The following is a 6,897-nucleotide window of genomic DNA, read 5'->3' on the forward strand; positions in this document are numbered from 1 at the left end:
CTCTGACCCCCATTTACAAAACCAAACCCCCCTTGTACACCACTCAAAAATTCTTCCCTCTACTTTGTAACTACTTCTACTCTAATATCTAAACTTTTGTGACTTCTTGTTCTTCCTGCAAGGTTGGTAACTCATTCCATGGTTCAAACCCAAAATCACAGCTGTTTGCAGCTGCCTGCCAGGGTCTCAAATGCTTCTGACCTGGGCCTGGAACCTCCAAAAATGTCTGAGGGACATTTGGAGTTCCAACAGGAAGTGTCAAAGGATGGGGTTTGGAGCCACCTGGGACAGTGGAAGGTATCCATGGTAGGGGGGGCACTGGATGAGCTTTAAGGTCCCATCCCATCCCATCCCATCCCATCCCATCCCATCCCATCCCATCCCATCCCATCCCATCCCAGGGAGCCTCTGGTGGTTTCTGTTGCCAGAAGAACCTGTGGGCTGTGTCTGTACCACCACAGGGCCCCACACCTACCACACAACAGCCTCCTTCACATCCCCAGGGTGTTTTTCCACAGCTGCCACACTGTGGGGACCCTTCCCTGGTGGCACCACGTTGGTGTGGTGACATGGCAGCAACATTCATCTCTGCAAGCACAAACTGCTGCTGGAACTGGCTCCAGATGATTCCCATCGATCCAGCCCCACAGATGACTCAGTCCAATGTTCTCCAAACCTGTGCCTGACAGGAAAACCTGATTGGATTTGCTGCTGGAGATTGGCTTGGTTTCAGTTACGTTGCTGGGGATTAAGTTTTTCATTTTTCCCTGTGGAACACAGTGTGGTTTTACAAATGAGGAATTCCCCCGTGGAGCCCCGCAGCTCTGAAGGACTCACCTGCAGAGGGATGGGATCCCTTCAAGGAGGGGAGACCCACGAGGGGCTCCCCCTGTCCCACCCATCCTGCCAAAGTCCTTCCAAAATCCGGACAGAATCCTGCCAAATTCATACCAAAATCCTGCCAGAATCCTGAAACAATCCTGACAAAATTCTGAAAAAATCCTGCCAGAATCCTGAAAAAATCCTGCCAACATCCTGCCAGAATCCTGCCAGAATCCTGAAACAATCCTGCCAAAATCCTGCCAGAATCCTGACAAAGTACTGAAAAAATCCTACCAAAATCCTGCCAGAATCCCACCAAAATCCTGACAAAATTCTGAAAAAATCCTGCCAGAATCCTCCTCTCTGGAGAGAGCTTCCTGCCTTTACAGAGCAATTCAGAAGACAAAATGCAGGAGGGGACAGAGCTGATGTTTCATATTTCCTCTTGGCAGCACTGGGAAGAAACCCCAAAAACCCCAGAGCAGTGCATCCATCCATGCAAGCACTGCCCATCCCTCTGCACCTCACGTTAACATTTAAATAAAAATATCTGCTACTGACTTTGGGTTCGTTTGCACCTTCATTAGGGCAGAGAAACCTCTCTAATCATTTTAATGACCACATTTTGTCAGTGGGGACACAGAGCTGGGCCCAGCCCCGAGCTCTGGGCCTGAGCTGGGGGCTGTGGGCATGGAGATGTTCCTGCTCTCTAATCCCTGGGCCTGAGAGAAGTTGGACAAATAAAAGTGACCTGGAGGTCCAGGGGTGAATCTGGTTGGGCTTGAAGAGGTGAAATCCATTTTGGGATCTCTCTCAGCAGTGTCACTCTGCTGCCAGGATTTTGAGGGCACCTGTCAGGGATATTTTGGGAAACAGAGGCTCCTGCCTGCTGCCCCTGGGCACAGAATTCCATGTCAAATGAGGTCTGCCCGAGCAGGGCTTGGGGAAGCTGTGGTTTAGGGGGAAGCCAGGATGAGAAAGTGGCTTCTGGGCACCCTGTGACACCCAGGGCCAGCCTGTGGGCTGCTGTGGCAAGCACATTTCTCTCTGGGCACTTCTACCAAAAATCCTTTAGGGTGAGAGAAATGTGCTTGCCACAGGCAGGGGTTTGGCCTCTTCTGTGCAGCTTCCAGCACTGTGGGGTCACCTCGAGCTTGGCCCAGCCCCAGGGACAGGAGAGGGCTTCCCCCAGGGGTCTGCCAGGCTGCAGAGCTCCTGCCCCTCACACCGACCCAGCTCCTGGGGGCTTTGGGCAAGGCAAAATTCCCACAAAATTCCCACCTGAGCCTTGGGGGTTCAGGGGTGGGTTTGCTGCCAACCCTGCAGAGAGGCTGAAACCCCCAAAGCTGCATGGCCTGGGGGGGCCAGCCTGGCTCTGCCCACCCACAAGAGCTGTTTGTTTTTGGAACCACCTCATTTTTTATCTCCTTAATTAGGCCACGACTGCCCTGATTTCTGAGGGGCAGCACCTAAACTGACCACAGGAACCTTGCCATGGGCAGCTGGGCTTTAGCTCCACGCAGAGCAGGGATTTATTTGGATCATGCTCAGGAAAACAGGGAATAAAGCACCGACCAGAGGGACAGAGCATGTTCTGAAGCAGAAAGCACAGCAGAAAATGCAGGAGGAATCCTCGGAGCAGAGGAAGGACCCTGCTGTGATTTACGTGTGCTCTGAGCTCCTGGGGAAGGGATGTGGGTGTGCTGCTGCTCGTGGAACGAGAAATCTGGCAGCCAGGAGCACATTTGCAGGATTATGCTGCAATTAATGTGATTTAATTTCAGAGCCTCTTTATTGCTCTTATCCCACTCTCTGCCTACAAGACTTCATCAGACTAAAACTTTGTCTTCAGGAATCACAGAATTGTGGGATGGTTTGGGCTGGAAGAGACTTTAAAATCATCTCATTCCATGGGCAGGGACACTTTTCACTATCCCAGCTTGTTCCAAGCCCTGCCCAACCTGGCCTTGGGCACTCAGGCATTCCCTGGCATGGGGGAACGACCACTTCCATGAATTTAATTTATTTATGGATTGAAAGAACAGTTATTCAGTCCCAAATGCAGTAAATTATGCTCTTGCTTATAAATTCTCTGCATCAGCAGAAGAATTTGATGCTGCTGAAGGCTGCATTCATCACTAAAAGACAGGAATCCATTTCCCACTGGGATTTATCCCTGTGCCTGGGCAGGGAATGCAGACACAGCTCTCTGGAAGGAAACTTCCCACCCAGAACTCCTGCTGGTTTCACATGGTTTGGGTTCAAAACCCCTGAGGATGGAGGGAATTGGGGAAAACAGGGATGGCAGAGTGGCTGGGGCTGCCCAGGAGCAGCAGGGAGCAGGTGAAGGTCAGGGGCCAGGCCTGAGGGACAATTCTGCCACCACAGAGACACCTGGCCAGGGCAGGATGGATGTGGGAGTCCAGAGCATCTCTCTGGCTGCCCTGGCAGGGGTCAGGAACCCCCTGGACAGAGCCCCCAGAGACACTGGCTGTGATCTCTGGCCATGGAAAAGAGTTTTCAATCCTACAGGATCAATTACCAGCTCTGAGTGGTTGATATAAGGAATAATTAAGTGTGGTAAGGGTGCAAAAGTAAAATTTCAGGATTCTAGATGAGGGGTCCAAAGGGGACAAGCTGGAGGAAATTGGGTGTGCCTTGTCCTTTTTCTCCTTCTTCATGCCCTCCATGTCTCACTGTGGTGTTGGCATTTTTCTGTTGGTTCAGGCTGGGGACACACTGTCCAACGTAGGTGACAGATATTGGCACGTTATTGTAAATGCAGCCCAGGGAGTTTCTGGTATTTAATGTTTGTCACATCCCACTGAGGGCAGAGCCCCACACGCTGCCCTGCAGGACAGAGCTGGGCAGGGCAGCAGAACATGTGAGAGATAAACAGAATAAACAACCTGGAAACCAGCACACATTAATTACAACTTCTTCTTTGGCAGGGGGCTGACAGACAGAGACTTTCTACAATCTCGGGATCATCAATAGCACAGATTCTGAGAGATGGATTCAGGGCATTGCCCTGGGGGGATTAATCCTGAAAAGCAGATGGAAAATCAGCCCTGCTGTGAGTCTGGAGGGAATTCCAGCTGCACGCTGAGTCAGGCTCTCTTTTCTGCCCTCTAATAATCCCCTGAGAAGGGGAAGCTGGGCCATGTGAGGTTTGGGAGAGGTTTCCAGGGAAAAGCAGAGCTCTGGGGTCTCTGCAGAGCCTGGCTGTGTGTGAGTCCTGCAGGGGCTGCAGCCATATGGCATTTACAACCTTTAAACGAGAAGGGACAGCCAGTTTGGATTCAAGAAACACCCCCTAAAATAAACAGGCAGAAAGAACATTTTCCAGGCACAGAAACCCCCACCTCAGAGTCTTTCTGCTCCAGAAGAGAAGCCAGGCAATAAATATTTGCAAAATGAATAATGATGAATGAATAATAAATGTCATTATTGTCCCTCAGCCGTGAGGATCTTGCTCTGGACCTGCTCCATCCCATCCAGCCTGGCCTTGGGCACTGCCAGGGATCCAGGGGCAGCCCCAGCTGCTCTGGGCACCTGTGCCAGGCCTGCCCACCCTCACAGGGATTTTTTATTTCCCCTAACATTTAACCTAAATTTTCCAAGGACTCCAGCTTGGCCCTGCCCTTCCCCAGCTGGGGCAGATTTTGTGGCTGAGCAAATCCCAAACCTCTCTTGTGCATTTGGGGCTCCTTAATCCTCCCTGCCCTCAAGCAGCTCCAAAAATAGCCCTGAGCTCCCTGGGGGCAGCCTCAACAGCAGGTGATGCCCTGGAGGGCTGCTTGGAGCCCGCAGGAATTGCTGGAATTTTGGCTGCTGGAGCACCTGGGATGCAGCAGAGCCTGGGAGAAGGTGGCAGGAGGGGACAGCAAGGAGGGGCTCCCCTGTGCCACCTGTCCTGCCAGAGTCCTGCCAAAATCGGGACAGAATCCTGCCAAAATTCTGCCAGAATCCTGCCATAATCCTGACAAAATCCTGAAACAAGCCTGACAAAATTCTGTCAGAATCCTGACAACATCCTGAAAAATCCTGCCAGAATCCTGCTAAATTATTCCAAAATCCTGCCAGAATCCTGCCAAAATCCTGAAACAATCCTGACAAAATCCTTCCAGAATCCTGCTAAAGTTCTGCCAAAATCCTGCCAGAATCCTGCCAAAATCTGCCAAAATCCAGCCAAAATCTGCCCAGTTCCAGCTTTCTGTGGCGTGTGGGGTGTCCGTGGCTCAGTCCCAGCCAGGATTTTCCACCTCTTTACCAAAACCATCCCAGCTTTGCACAAGGAGCAGCAGGGAAATCCCAGCAGCTGGAATTCCCCCAACAAACAGCTGGAATTCTCCAAACAGCTGGAATTCCCCCAACAGCTGGAATTCCATCAACAGCTGGAGAGCTGCAAGTGCCTCTCCACCCTGCTTAGCCACAATTTGGGCATCAAAGAGCCTGATTCCATCAAATCCATCTTTTTTTTTTTGTAAAAAATAAAAAATCATTTCTGCTTACACTTTCTTGGGGGAGGCTTCTTAAGCACAGAAAATTGAATTTTGGTTGAATTTTGGATTGACACGTTCATTTCGCTTTGCTTTGGGTGATAAAAGGAAAGTGGAAAATTGAATTTCCTCTTTGTTTCTCTGTCCTCTGCCGAGATGATTGTTCTCATTTCTCCCCCACCGCCTCCTTTGCTGTTTAAAACCCAAAAATCACAGAAGTTCTGCAGCTGAGGGAGGGTGGGAGGAAGTGGAGCAATCGGGACTTCTTTTTTTCTAGAAAATGACTTTTCAGAGCTGACCAATCCGCCAGATCTGCTGGGGGTGGAATTCCTTTCTGGCTCTACAATTTTATTTTTTCTGATGTTTCTTGCAAGGCTCCAAGCCCCAAAATCCAGCCTGGCCTTGGGCACTGACAGGGATGGGACAGCCCCAGCTGCTCTGGGCACCTGTGCCAGGGTGTGCCCACCCTCACAGGGAGGATATAAAATATAAAATATAAAATATAAAATATATAAAATGTAAAATATAAAATATTTTATATTGACTATTTAATATATCATATTATATATAATACACTATATCCTATATTGTATATTATATATTATATATTATATATTATATATTATATATTATATAATATATATTATATAGCTTATAAAATAAATATATAATGTAATATATATTAAATTATATTACATTATATTATATTATATTACATTACATTACATTACAATTATATATTACATTACATTATATTATATTACATTAAATTACAATATTATGTTTGTTATGTTGTTATGTTATGTTATGTTATGTTATGTTATGTTATGTTATGTTATGCTATGCTATGCTATGTTATGTTATGTTATGTTATGTTATGTTATGTTATGTTATGTTATATTTCGTTTCCATGGAGACCAATCCAGAGCATCCGGGAATTCAGCATTCTCCTACAGCAATCCAAATGGTGGGAAATCACCAGCTTGGAATGGTTTCCTCCAATATTAGCTGGGATTTGTGCCTTTTGAATGGAAATAAATGTGAATTCAGCTCGTGCCTAGGGAAGGAAATGCTCCAGGAATGATTTTGGGGTTAAGGCATCAGGGAAAAGGACATGGCATCCAGAAGGGAAATAAGGGAGGCAGGGAAAGGGATACATCATCCAAAAGGGAATTATGGAAGGCAGGGAAAGGGATGCAAAATCCAGAAAGGAATTAAGGAAGGCAGGGAAAGGGACACAACACCCAGAAGGGAATTAAGAAATGCAAGGAAAGGGACACAAGACCCAGAATGGAATTAAGGGAGGCAGGGAAAGTACCTGCTGCTTATTTTAGAGCAGAATGTTAAAAGGATGCCGAGAGATGAAGGCTCATCCCAAAGGGATGTGGCTGTGCCTGGGGTGGCTCTTTGTGGGCACAGCCCCTCTCTCCTCCTCCATCCTCCCAAAAAATCCATGCCCGGCATGGGCACCACAGGGAGGCATCCCACATGGATTGCCGGGGGCTGGCAGCCCTGCTGACAAAACGACTTTAAAAATTGCAGCAGCCACAAGAGAAGCCCCTGCTTCTTCCTC

This window comes from Lonchura striata, chromosome 15 (genome assembly GCF_046129695.1).
Source record: "Lonchura striata isolate bLonStr1 chromosome 15, bLonStr1.mat, whole genome shotgun sequence".
Lineage (NCBI taxonomy): Eukaryota > Metazoa > Chordata > Aves > Passeriformes > Estrildidae > Lonchura > Lonchura striata.